The sequence below is a fragment of the Chrysemys picta genome, chromosome 1 (assembly GCF_011386835.1).
Source record: "Chrysemys picta bellii isolate R12L10 chromosome 1, ASM1138683v2, whole genome shotgun sequence".
Lineage (NCBI taxonomy): Eukaryota > Metazoa > Chordata > Testudines > Emydidae > Chrysemys > Chrysemys picta.
Window position 1 is genome coordinate 358,340,016 of NC_088791.1, and position 14,483 is coordinate 358,354,498.

The 14,483-nt window shown below is 55.3% G+C and overlaps 1 protein-coding gene across 1 annotated transcript in view; it reads left to right on the plus strand.

Annotated features, from left to right (window-relative positions):
- The window catches only part of LCMT2 (leucine carboxyl methyltransferase 2), a 517,091-nt gene that overhangs the window by 17,396 nt on the left and 485,212 nt on the right, over positions 1-14,483 (plus strand). The window lies entirely within an intron of this gene.

Here is a 14,483-nt window from a genome sequence, read left to right on the forward strand (position 1 = left end):
TTTTCCCTGGGGGAGCCCATTCTCGGTACAGGAACCCCTTCTCCCACAGGAACCTTTTCCGGCCACCTCGTTCCATGGTCTGTACCGCATTGAGGTCGGCCAGGTCCCTTATCTTCCGCAAGGAGGGGTCTCTCTGTAACTCGGCCTGGAACTCAGCAGCTGGGACAGGGATGGCCACCTGCTCTTTCTCGCCCGCTGGGTCCGAAGCTGCAGCCTCCCTGAGCCGCGTCCCTGGGCGTTCCCTCCCCACCAGGTTAGGGTCCTGCGCCTCAGGCAAGGCACCCCCCCCAAGGCCAGGGCGCAGGGCCCCTCGCCGGCTCTGACTGCGGGTCACAACCAGTGCCTTTTGGGGGTTGCTTGGCCAGTTCTCCAGGTCCCCCCCCATCAATACCTCAGTGGGCAGATACGGGTGTACCCCCACATCCTTGGGGCCCTCCTTGGCCCCCCACTTCAGGTGTACCCTTGCCACGGGCACTTTGACTGGTGTTCCGCCCACCCCCGTCAGGGTCAGGTAGGAGTTGGGCACCACCTGATCTGGGGCCACCACCTCGGGCCGGGCCAGCGTCACCTCTGCGCCCGTATCCCAGTATCCATTGACCTTCCTCCCATCCACCTCCAGGGGAACAAGGTACTCTCTCCGGAGGGACAGCCCCGCGCCCACCGTATAAACCAAAAACCCTGAGTCTGGGGCATCCAGCCCCCTAGAGGAGCTGGCCTGGGGCCCTTCTCTCTCTTGAGCAGTTGATAAGCTGCCAGCCCCTCTTGCGTGAGAAGCCTGCCCCTCGTCCGTCTGGGCCTCTACCAAGTTAACCCTATGCGGGTTCGGTCTGCTCAGTCTGTCCTTGAGCTTGGGGCACTGGGCCCGAACGTGGCCTCTTCGGCCGCAGTAATAGCAGCTCATGTCCTGTGGGTCCCCTCGAGCCGGTCGGTTGTCCCTGACGCTGGGCATTCCCCGTGGGAGGGGATTCCCCATATTCCCTCTTTGGGAGGTCCCAGGGTGACTCTCTCTCTGCATCACGGCGGGCCTGTTCCTTTGGGGCTCCTCCCTGCCACCCCCTGACCGGCTCTTTACAAACTCATCAGCCAGCTGCCCGGCGTGTCGCGGGTTCTCTGGCTTTCTGTCCACCAACCACAGCCTCAGGTCGGATGGGCACCGCTCATACAGTTGCTCCAGTACCAGCAGTTTAATCAGGTCCTCCTTCGTCTGGGCCCCACCAGCCCACTTGCTGGCGTATCTTTCCATGCGGACGGCTAGTTGCAGATATGAGATCTCAGGGGTTTTATCTTGACTCCGGAACCTTCCCCGGTACATCTCAGGAGTCAGCCCAAACTCACGTAGCAGGGCCTTTTTGAATAGTTCGTAGTCCCCTTTCTCTGCCTCTCCCAGTTGGCGGTACAATGCCACGGATTTGGGGTCCAGTAAGGGGGTAAGGACCCGGAGTCTGTCCGCGGGATCCACCCGGTGCAGCTCGCAGGCCGTCTCAAAGGCCTCCAGGAAGTCATCCATGTCCTCCCCCTCCTTGTATGGGGCCATGATGCACTTATCAAAGCTCCGTGCAGTCCTGGGTCCCCCCTCACTCACCGCAGCCGGGGGTTCGCTGCCCCTCAGTCTCGCCAGTTCCAGTTCATGCTGTCTTTGTCTCTCATTCTCCTCCCGTTCACGCTGATGCTGTCTCTCATTCTCCTCCCGTTCACGCTGATGCTGTCTCTCTTTCTCCACCCGTTCATGCTGACGCTGTCTCTCTTCATGCTGTCTCTGTTGTTCACGATCCTCCAGCTCCCTCAGTTTTAGCTCTTTCTCCCATTCCAGCCAATTCCGCTCCCCGGATGCCGAACGTCGCCGGGAGGCTCCTCTGCTGGCCGGCGGGCTTTGCCGGGGGGACCCCCTGCTGGCCGGGGGGATCACGGCGCCTTCGGTATTTGCTGGGCTCCTCCCCACCCTTCCCCTAGGCATAGGAAGGAGGGGTCTCGGGAAGCCCTCAGCAGCCGGCTGACCACTCCCAGCTGGGACAGACACTGGTGCCTGCGCTGCATTTGCCAGGCTGCTTCCCTGAGACACAGGGATCAGTTCATTCGCGCGATCTTCCGCCTCCAGCTGGGCGATGAGCTGTTCTTTGGTGAGCCTCCCAATGCGCAGCCGCCTCTGCTTGCACAGCTCCACCAGGTCGCTCTTAAGCCGCTTGGCATACATCTTCCTGCTGGCCACTCACCGGCCTGTGTGCTCACAGCTCCCCACAGTTCCCAGGGAGACCCCTAGTGTGCCAGCCCTTCTCGAGGTCACCACCTCTCTGCCAGGGTCGAGCTGCAGACTCCTCCGCCCCTGGGACCACTCGCTGCGATCCCACGGGGGACCCTGTTACTGGAAAAGTCCTTCTCGCTGGTCACACACTCCCAGGGGTAATAACCGTCTCTCTCCCACTCTTCAGCAGGCCTGGTCCCCGTCAATCCCCCTTCGTTTTACTGCTCCCCAGTCACTTACTGCAGGAAGCGCCGTCCACGGGGTGCAGTAGATCCCACCGCTGCCACCAGTTGTCACGGAGTATTGGGGAACTCAGGGCCCTGCACCCCCGGCTTCCTGCGATTCACCATGACTCTCAGCCAGCCAGTAAAGCAGAAGGTTTATTTGGATGACAGGAATACAGTCCAAGACAGGTCTTGCAGGCACAGACAACAGGCCCCCCCCCAGTTAGGTCCAGCTTGGGGTCCCAGGGCATGCCAGCCCACCCCCTTGGGGGGTCAGAGCCATCTCTGCCTCCCAGCCATCTCTCCAGCCTCCTTCCAGCCTGCTTCCAGCACTCTGCCTTCAGCGACCCCTCCCACAGCCTTTGTTCAGTTTCCCGGGCCCCGGAGTCATCTGACCTCCAACCCCCTCCTGGGTTCTCATGTTACAAGCTCAGGTATGTTCCCTTGGGCCGGCTCCCATCCCCCGATGCAGACCATCCTAGTCACACTCCCCTGTCAGCATTCACACACCCCAGCAAGAACAGTCCCAGTTCGTCACAGGCAGGCCCCCCACGCTCTGCCCCCCTGTTCCCCAGGGGCTGCTGTGCCCCCACTCCCAGGGACTTTTCTTCCTGCCTGTTCCCTCTGGGGGACCCTGCGCCTGGGGTCACAGAGACATGGTCAGGGTGGGCCGCACCAGGATGGGGGCAGGGGCCAGGCTGCGCCGGGAGGGGGTGGGGGCCAGGCTGTGCTGGGAGGGGGGCGGGGGCCAGGCCGCGCCGGCAGGGGGGCGGGGGTCAGGCTGTGCTGGGAGCGGTGCAGGGACCAGGTCACGTCGGGAGGGGGCGGGGGCCAGGCCACGTCGGGAGGGGGATGGGGGCCAGGCCGTGCTGGGTGGGGGGCAGGGGCCAGGCCGTGCTGGGAGGGGGGCGGGGGCCAGGCCACGTCGGGAGGGGGATGGGGGCCAGGCCGCGCCGGGAGGGGGGCAGGGACCAGGCCACGCCCGCAGGGGCTGCATCATGAATCAGGCAGGGGCCAGGCCACACCAGAAAGAGCTCTGGGGTCACATCCCAGCAGGAGGGGTGCCATGGGCCCCTTCACACAAACCCAGAGGGCGATGCTGACCCCAGGTGGTGCCTGTTCTGGGCCTGGCTCGCTGTGGGTCTGTCAGCACCAGCCCGTGCTGCCCCGGTCGCAGGTGACGGGGCTGGGGCATCCCCAGGTGTTTCTGCTGGACCTCAGCCCCGGGCAGCTCGAACTGGGGGCCGGGGCCCTCCCTTGGGCAGCTGGAGCTCCAGGTGTCGGCCCCACAGCTAGACCTTCTCTCTCCCTGGGGGCAGCGCAGTCAGTGCCTCGGGGGCCCAATCCTGCTGGGGGGGATTCGCTAACGGGCTCTTCCCTCTAACGAAGAAGGCGGAAGCGGTCCCGTGGCTGGACGCTGAAGCCAGACACGTTCATCCTGGAAACACAGGGACGCGGTGTACACCAGGGAGGGGAATTAGCCACTGGGGCAGTTTCCCAGGGTCACGCCGGATTCTCCAACCCTGCCAGGCTCGCGTGAGAAGGAGTCAGACCAGAAGTCAGTCGTGTTAGTCCCTTCTGGCCTTGGGCACATGGCAGGTGGGAGGGGCAGAGGGGCCCCAGGATACGCAATGCTGCCTGAGTGTGCACAGAGCCTCAGCAGGGACAGGTGTGGGAGGGGCACTGCCCCAGGCATCACAACAGCATGTTCACTCTGAGCCCTAATGACAGACATGTTAACTGTTCCCTGCTGGTCATTTTAGCAGAAGCACCAGTTAGTGCACTGAGCCTGTGACACTCACGCACTTCCCCACCAGCCCTGCCGTGCGTCGGGGGAGCAGGGACTGGCTGCACCGGGAAAGCCCAAGGCCGGGGGATCTGAATCTCACAATGCTGGGGGGGGTGCACTAATCAGGCCAGGAGGGAGAGGGGCTGTGCCATTGGGGTGGGAGGAGGGCAGCTGTGTTGATTGGGGAGGGAGGGGGGCTGGGTCATAGATTCAAAGGCCAGAAGGCACCATATGACCAACTAGGCTGACCCATGTGTCACAGGCCAGAGCCCTGCTCCCAGTAACCCCTAGAGCAGAACAGCCTGTCCTGATTTAACAGTTGTCAGGGCTGGAGAATCGCCCAGCACCCCGGGCTGATGAATGTACATGTCACTCCAGTCTGAATGTGTCTGGCTTCAGCTCCCAGCCACTGGAGCGTCAGACCTTCCCTGCTCGCCTGAAGAGCCCATCGTTAAACATCGGTTCCCCCTGTTGGTACTTGGACTGTGACCACGTCGCCCCCCAACCTTCTCAGGTAAGCAAACTGCATCGAGCTCCTGGAGTCATCACTCGAAGGCAGGTTTCTAACCCTTCAGTCAATCGTGTGGCTCTTCTCTGATCCCTCTTGTTTATCAACTTCCTTCTGGAATTGTGGGCTCCAAAACTGGACACAGGATTCTAGCAGCGGTGCCACAGACAGAGGGAAATTCACCTCTAGCGAGATCCTGTTCATGCCAGGATCACATCAGCTCCTTTGACCACAGCATCACACTGGGAGCACATGTTCAGCTGATTATCCCCCCCAGCTCCTTCAGTGGCTGCTTTCTAGGCGAGGTTCCCCCAGCCCGTAAGCGGGGCCTGCAGCCTCTGTTCCTACGTTCAGCTGTGTTAAAACACTGTCTGCTTGCACCCAGCGTACCAAGCAATCCAGGTCACTGCAGGAGTGGCCTGTCCTCTTCGTTCTTTACCAAGCCCCCAGTTTTTGCGTCAGCTGCAAACTTTACCAGTGATGCATTTCCGTTTTTTCAGGTAACTGATGGAATATTAAATAGTGCAGGGCCAAGAACCGCTCCCTGCAGGACCCCACTGGATACAGCCCAGCTCGACGCTCCCCACACCCCTTCGGAGAGTTGGCGGTCAGCCCGTTTTAAATCCATTATACGTGTGTACGATGTTAACTTCACAGAGACAAGGCAGGGGAAATAAAAACCTTCTGTTGGTGACAGACAAGCTTGCGAGCTACTCCGCGATGTGACCTCACCCCTGCTGTCTAATATCCTGGGATGGACACAGCCATACCACTCTGCTAATTGGATAGCACTGTAGTGTTTTAAATCAAAAGGTCACCTTCCGGCAGTCACGGACTCCCAGGCCCCCTGTTCTCTCAGCTTCATACGGTCCTGGGGAGGAACCCCCTTCAGTGTGGCAGCACTTCTCAGGGTCCAGCCTCCAGCAGGCCTGTCTCTGCCGTGGGCCCCCTCAGGGAGTCCCCTCGCTCCGGACCCCCACTCCTAGAGGGAACAATGCCCCCGCGCTCTAGCTGTAACCAAGTGGGTTTTTCCCATTAGGTTGCATGGGATGTTACTGTTTTGCATGAATACTGTGTGTGCCTCAGTTTCCGTGTGTGCACCAATGCCTAGGTGGTGGGAATGTGACTTTTGCTGAGGCCCTCGGTGCAGGCGAGGCAGCTGAAGGGGCCTGCACAGAGGCGATGGCTGGTGCCCTTCGGAACCGGAGACCCAAGAGGGGGAGGTGACCAGGTGACACTGCCTGGGAAGGGAGACAAAGACCAGGAAGAGGGGCAAGGGGCATGGAAACTGGGCACTCTGCTGTGGGGGACTTGGAGGGGGCACCAGGCCCGGGATCCTCCCAAGACTGACTTGGCTGAAAGTCACTGATTTCTGTGCTATGTTGCGATCCTGTCGACTAAACCCATCTGTGTCACGCATTGGCTCAGAGTGACGGCTGACTGCAGCATTGGGGTGCAGGGCCCTCTGGCTTCCCCAGGGTCCCGTCCAGGTGGACCCGTGAACAGGAAATGCATGGTGAGAACAGGGGGCTGAATGCTCCCAGGTCAGACCAGGAAGGTGTAGATAAATCTCTGATAATTTTCATATGACTTTACATTGTGCCTCTTCATATAACCTTGTGGTGGGTCTACCCACGTGTGACCTCTGTTTTCATGGAACTTTGTATCAAAGCCTCATTTAGAAACTTTGCAGTGCCCTTGGTATAATATTATAGCCCCTAAGGATAGGATAAGATAGAAGAAAAAATTCTTTTTGCTAGGAGTGGAACAAGAGCTCTCCCCCCCCCCACTCTTAATCAATTGCCCTGTTGAATGAATGAGGTGTGGATGAGCAAGGCATGGAAGGCAGCACCTCCAGACAGCCTCAACTGTTGGAGAGGGGCTGGGAGCCAGACCCAAGGACAATAAAACGTGTCAAGTGGGCTCATTAAAGACAAGCAGACATACCGAGGGCCTCGGGGGTTAGAAGCAAGCACCTTCTTTTGGAAACACCCTCTTTGCAGCATTGGGACAACACTCAAAAGAAAGCAGCACAAAGGACCAATGGACACAGACACAGAGTTTGAATCTGGTATAGATTTGCATAAGAGGAAAGCTGCTATAAAAGTGAGGTGTCTTGCAGAGGACCCCGGGTCTCGTCTTGTCAACATGGGAGCATCGATCCGGATCGGCAGAAGCCCGGCTCCACCCCCTCCCCCATCTAATCACCTGGCCAGTGAAGTTAAGGGGAGCAACTAATTGGTAACAACAAGACGGAGTGTGTTTGTGTGTGTGTGTGAGTGTAAGTGTAATATATTATATGCATATAATACAGTGTTAGTGAATACATGTATTACTAATAAATGTGGCGTTTTGTCTTATTCCCCCTGAAAAGATCCTGTGCAGTACTTTAAGTACAACAAAGGCCATAGCTGAGGAGGCTCCTTGCCCTGGCCAGCCCCCAGGGGAGTCACGCTACCCAGAGTCCTGCTGGCTTCATACCGAGCAGCCAGAGCCTCGGACCTGTGACTCCGTCCCACTAGCCTGCGGTGACTCTCAGCCAGCATCAAACAGGAGGTTTATTGAGCGTCTGAACCCAGCCCAGAGAGTTCTCAAAGGCCTCGGGCCTGGCCCGTCTCAGCCCTTCGAGCTGGGTCCGTCCCAGTCTGTCTGTCTCCCCTCCAGCTGCCCCCTCCTTGCAGCCGAGCCCCCTATATCACCTTCCCCAAGAACCCCTCCTGCATCTTCTGTCCCAGGCAAACCGGTTGCTGGGGCCCCCCTCTCCCCCATCCTTTGTTCCCACTGGGCAGAACAGCTGGTCAGGTCACTGGGGTCCTCTCAGCCCATTGTCCTCACACTGGCCAGAACCGGCTGACTGCCACCCTGAGCTGGACCTTCTGGTCACCAGAGTACTCCATCTCCAGGCCATTGGCCAGGGTCCTGGCTGGTAGGCGAGGTCACCCCTGGCCCTCTGAAACTACAAACCCTCTCCTACCACCTTGTTAAACATACAGCACATAGGGAAATACACACACCATCTTAATGCAAACCCCTAAGAACCCCCCGAACTTCATCGCACTATTACCTTTATCAACCAAACTTGTAATCTCATCAAAGAGAGCTATCAAGTTAACCTGTGATGAAGTGGGAATGTTCTTAATGTGTTTCTGAATAGTGTGTGTGCCTCAGTTTCCCCTATGTATTACCGAGATGGTGGGACAAGGGGGTGTGATCTTTGCAGAGACCCCCAGAGGGCAGGTGTGACTGCTGACGGGCTGCCTGGGCACAGAGAATGGCTGGAGACTCTGGGTCCTGGCAACTGATGGCCGGAGCCCACCCTTTGCAGGAGCCAGCGGGAGGTGTTGGAGAACAAAGTGAGAGGTGGATGCCGGGGGACCGGTTTGCCCAGGGAAGAGACAAAGGACAGGCAGGCAGCTGGAGGGGAGGAGGACGGAAGAGGGGGAGCCCAGGGCTCTGCTCCCCCACCCCCACCCGGACTTACCACTGAAGTCAGGGACCTTCAGCAATCAAGCTGTTCTACGCTGGGTTCCCGCCGATAATAACCCGTCTGTGTCACAGGTGGGCGGGGAGTCACAGCTGGCTGTGGTGTGGGGGGCAGGGCCCTTTGGGGGTGAGGCTCCCCCAGGGGTCCCGCCCAGGGAGACTCGCTACGGGGAGCTCCTGGGGTGACCAGGGGGCTGAACGCTCCGAGGTCGGACCCAGGAGGTGCCGAAGCAGAGCAGGGTCCTTGCCCTGGGACAGGTGCCCTGAGGGGAGATGCTGCCCCAGAGCCCTGCCTGGCGTCACTCCGAGCGGGGCCAGGGCCCTCAGCCTGTGCTCTCGTAACAGTTTAACAGGATCTCTTTTCCATAAACCCCTGCTGATGTGCATTAATTACATTTCCCCCCTGTAGTTCTTTATGAATCAAGTCCTGTATCAGCCACTCCATTACCTTGCCCTGCATTGATGTCAGGCTGACAGGCCTGTAATTACCTGCGTCAGCCCCATTTACCCTTTACAAAAATTGGCCTATTAGCTTCTTCCAGTCGTCTCGAACTTCCCCAAAGTCAAAAAATCAACGTAACAGTCCCGCACGCTCCTCATCCAGCTCTTTTAAACTCTTGGAGGCAAGTTCTAGGGATCTGATGATTTTAAAATAGTAGCTGCTGTTTAACAGTTTGCTACAGACCACCAGCCCAGCCAGAGGAGGGGGACAAGGCTTTCTTCAGGCAACTAACAGAAGTTGAGATTTCAATCACCCTGATATCTGTGGGAGAGCAATAGAGCGGTGCACAGACAATCCAGGAAGTTTTTGGAACGTGTAGGGGACAATTTTCTGGTGCAAGTGCTGGAGGAACCAACTAGGGGCAGAGCTTTTCTTGATCTGCTGCTCACAAACAGGGAAGAATTAGTAGGGGAAGCAAAAGTGGATGGGAACTAGGGTGACCAGATGTCCCGATTTTATAGGGACAGTCCCGATAGTTGGGGCTTTTTTTTTTTTTTTATATGGGCTCTTATTACGCCCCACCCCCATCCCGATTTTTCACACTTGCTATCTGGTCACCCTAATGGGAACCTGGGAGGCAGTGACCATGAGATGGTCGAGTTCAGGATCCTGACACAAGGAAGAAAGGAGAGCAACAGAATACGGACCCTGGACTTCAGAAAAGCAGACTTTGACTCCCTCAGGGAACAGATGGGCAGGATCCCCTGGGAGAATAACATGAAGGGCAAAGGGGTCCAGGAGAGCTGCTGTATTTTAAAGAATCCTTATTGAGGCTGCAGGAACAAACCATCCCGATGTGTAGAAAGAATAGTAAATATGGCAGGCGACCAGCTTGGCTAAACAGTGAAATCCTTGCTGATCTTAAACGCAAAAAAGAAGCTTACAAGAAATGGAAGATTGGACAAATGACCAGGGAGGAGTATAAAAATATTGCCCAGGCATGCAGGAGTGAAATCAGGAAGCCGTTATCACACTTAGAGTTGCAGTTAGCAAGAGATGTTAAGAGTAACAAGAAGGGTTTCTTCAGGTATGTTAGCAACAAGAAGAAAGTCAAGGAAAGTGTGGGCCCCTTACTGAATGAGGGAGGCAACCTAGTGACCAAGGATGTGGAAAAAGCTAATGTACTCAATGCTTTTTTTGCCTCTGTCTTCATGAACAAGGTCAGCTCCCAGACTACTGCACTGGGCAGCACAATGTGGGGAGAAGATGACCATCCATGGGGCCGGATGCGCTGCATCCGAGGGTGCTAAAGGAGTTGGCGGATGTGATCGCATAGCCATTGGCCATTATTTTTGAAAACTCATGGCGATCGGGGGAGGTCCCGGATGACTGGAAAAAGGCTAATGTAGTACCCATCTTTAAAAAAGGGAAGAAGGAGGATCCGGGGAACTACAGGCCAGTCAGCCTCACCTCAGTCCCTGGAAAAATCATGGAGCAGGTCCTCAAGGAATCAATTCTGAAGCACTTAGAGGAGAGGAAAGTGATCAGGAACAGTCAGCATGGATTCACCAAGGGCAAGTCATGCCTGACTAACCTAATTGCCTTCTATGATGAGATAACTGGCTCTGTGGATGAGGGGAAAGCAGTGGATGTGTTATTCCTTGACTTTAGCAAAGCTTTTGATACTGTCTCCCACAGTATTCTTGCCAGCAAGTTAAAGAAATATGGGCTGGTTGAATGGACTATAAGGTGGACAGAAAGCTGGCTAGATCGTCGGGCTCAACGGGTAGTGATCAATGGCTCCATGTCTAGTTGGCAGCCGGTTTCAAGCGGAGTGCCCCAAGGGTCGGTCCTGGGGCCGGTTTTGTTCAATATCTTTGTTAATGATCTGGAGGATGGTGTGGACTCCACTCTCAGCAAGTTTGCAGATGACACTAAACTAGGAGGCGTGGTAGATACACTAGAGGGTAGGGATCGGATACAGAGGGACCTAGACAAATTAGAGGATTGGGCCAAAAGAAACCTGATGAAGTTCAAAAAGGACAAGTGCAGAGTCCTACACTTAGGACAGAAGAATCCCATTCACTGCTACAGACTAGGGACCGAATGGCTAGGTAGCAGTTCCGCAGAAAAGGACCTAGGGGTTACAGTGGACGAGAAGCTGGATGAGTCGACAGTGTGCTCTTGTTGCCAAGAAGGCTAACGGCATTTTGGGCTGTATAAGTGGGGGCATTGCTAACAGATCGAGGGACATGATCATTCCCCTCTATTCAGCATTGGTGAGGCCTCATCTGGAGTACTGTGTCCAGTTTTGGGCCCCACACTACAAGAAGGATGTGGAAAAATTGGAAAGAGTCCAGCGGAGGGCAACAAAAATGTTTAGGGGGCTGGAGCACATGACTTACGAGGAGAGGCTGAGGGAACTGGGATTGTTTAGTCTGCAGAAGAGAAGAATGAGGAGGGATTTGATAGCCGCTTTCAACTACCTGAAAGGGGGTTTCAAAGAGGATGGATCTAGACTGTTCTCAGTGGTGGCAGATGACAGAACAAGAAGTAATGGTCTCAAGTTGCAGTGGGGGAGGTTTAGGTTGGATATTAAGAAAAACTTTTTCACTAGGAGGGTGGTGAAGCACTGGAATGGGCTACCTAGGGAGGTGGTGGAATCTCCTTCCTTAGAGGTTTTTAAGGCCCGGCTTGACAAAGCCCTGGCTGGGATGATTTAGTTGGGGATTGGTCCTGCTTTGAGCAGGGGGTTGGACTAGATGACCTCCTAAGGTCCCCTCCAGCAGTGATATTCTGATTCTATGACCGTCCAGAGGTACTAGTGGAATGAAAAGTGTTAGCATCACCCTGTGACCATGACCAAGTCACCTTCGCCTTCTCTTTGTTCCACTACAGATTGAGTTCCTTCCGTCTCACTCCAGGGAAGCTCTGCAGCCCTTGTGTCGATCCCATCCGTTTTCCAAGCCTTCCCCCCATGGGAACCCCAGAACTGGCACAGGCAGCCAAGTGTGGGTCAGCCCCATGTGGTATTTGATGCAAATCACATGAGCTAATTTACATATTGACTACATCCTGCGTAGACCAGGCCCAAGAACCACACCCAAGTTCCTGTGTATTGAGTCAATAACTTGCGACTGGCTGAACCCGCTTCCAGCGGGGATGTGAAGACCCCAAGAGATGGAGAATCCCCCACTTCCCCTGGGCCTTGTTCCAGCGGCTAATCGCCTCCCTGGGCCGCGTTTGCACCTTGTTTCCATCCGGTTTCATCTTCCAGGCACAGGGTCTTGTACTGCCTTTCCCCACTAGCGTAACGAGCCTGCTCAGACCCCGTGATGTCCCCCAGGAGGGGACGTCCGCCCTGCACTCAAGTCACCTCTTGATCGTCATTTTGGTAAGCTAAACAGCTCACGCTCCTTACAGCTCTCACTCAGGGACCTCAGGCCTTTTCTCCAGCCCTTCACTCAGGTCCCTGGCTCTTCTCTGCCCCTCTCCACCATTTCAGTGCTGCGTTCGACCTACTGCCCAGCATCACTGCAGTGCTGTACAAAGAGGGAAAATCACCTCCCTGCTCCCGTTTACATCTGCAAGGATCACATCAGCACTCTGGGCCACAGCATGGCGCTGGAAGCGCATGTCGAGTTGCTCCAGCCTCTGTATCCTGCTCAGAGTGACGGCTTTCCAGGATGCAGCCCCCCGGCCTTGGGCCTACATGCATGACGTTGCCTGTGGCGGGATTAAAACACGCTTTGTTTGACAGATAGCTCAGGGGGACTGGCCTGCTCCCAGCAGCACTGACCACGCCACCCATCAGAGGCATCCACAAGCGTTAGCAGCAGCGACTGTTTTCTTGCAGCTCATGGAGCCCACAGCAGATCTCTGTGGAGCCACCCCTGGGCCACCGACGGCTGGCCAGGGAAACAAGGTCCTACATGCAACTGGGCACGACTCTGCACTGCCTGTCCGCAAGCAGTAACCTGGAAACACACAGCCGCTCTGGTCCAGAACGTCAGGGAGCCTTTTAGAGTAGCAGCCGTGTTAGTCTGTATCCGCAAAAAGAAGAACAGGAGGACTTGTGGCACCTTAGAGACTAACAAATTTATTAGAGCATAAGCTTTCGTGGACTATAGCCCACTTCTTCGGATGCCTATAGAATGGAACATATATTGAGGAGATATATATACACACAGACAGAGAGCATAAACAGGTGGGAGTTGTCTTACCACCTCTGAGAGGCCAATTAATTAAGAGAAAAAAACTTTTGAAGTTATAATCAAGCTAGCCCAGCACAGACAGACAGTTAGATAACAAGTGTGAGAATACTTACAAGGGGAAATAGATTTCAATGTTTGTAATGGCTCAGCCATTCCCAGTCCTTATTCAAACCGGAGTTGATTGTGTCTAGTTTGCATATCAATTCTAGCTCAGCAGTTTCTCGTTGGAGTCTGTTTTTGAAGTTTTTCTGTTGTAATATAGCCACCCGCAGGTCTGTCACTGAATGACCAGACAGGTTAAAGTGTTCTCCCACTGGTTTTTGAGTATTTTGATTCCTGATGTCAGATTTGTGTCCATTAATTCTTTTGCGTAGAGACTGTCCGGTTTGGCCAATGTACATGGCAGAGGGGCATTGCTGGCACATGATGGCATATATCACATTGGTAGATGTGCAGGTGAACGAGCCCCTGATGGTATGGCTGATGTGATTAGGTCCTATGATGATGTCACTGGAATAGATATGTGGACAGATATGTGGACATCATCATAGGACCTAATCACATCAGCCATACCATCAGGGGCTCGTTCACCTGCACATCTACCAATGTGATATATGCCATCATGTGCCAGCAATGCCCCTCTGCCATGTACATTGGCCAAACCGGACAGTCTCTACGCAAAAGAATTAATGGACACAAATCTGACATCAGGAATCAAAATACTCAAAAACCAGTGGGAGAACACTTTAACCTGTCTGGTCATTCAGTGACAGACCTGCGGGTGGCTATATTACAACAGAAAAACTTCAAAAACAGACTCCAACGAGAAACTGCTGAGCTAGAATTGATATGCAAACTAGACACAATCAACTCCGGTTTGAATAAGGACTGGGAATGGTTGGGCCATTACAAACATTGAAATCTATTTCCCCTTGTAAGTATTCTCACACTTGTTATCTAACTGTCTGTCTGTGCTGGGCTAGCTTGATTATCACTTCAAAAGTTTTTTTCTCTTAATTAATTGGCCTCTCAGAGGTGGTAAGACAACTCCCACCTGTTTATGCTCTCTGTATGGGTGTATATATATCTCCTCAATATATGTTCCATTCTATAGGCATCCGAAGAAGTGGGCTATAGTCCACGAAAGCTTATGCTCTAATAAATTTGTTAGTCTCTAGGGAGCCTTTGCGGCACCCCGAGGAAAAGACGCTGCTGAGCCAGGATGGCAGTGGGAGGTAAAGACCTCCGAGCGACGGGGCCCCAGACTGGCCTGGGAGTCCGGGGCCCAGCAGGGTACAGGTCTGCCTGCAGCAATAAGGAAACGGGCAGCCCCCTAGTCAATAATACACTTGCAGGGCACAGGCCTGGCAGTGGTGGGTGGGAGCCCCAGCCCAGTGTACCTTGCTGTGAGGGCGGGGTGGACAGAGTCTGGCACCAGTACCGGGCTCCCCCTAAGCTGGGATCCAGCAGCCCTGATATACAGCGATGAGCTCACAGATGCATACAGAGGCTCTGCCCCCTACCAGTCATCCCCTGCCCGCACGGCCCGGGCAGCTTATCGTCAGCAGCTCTGCCATGACCCCA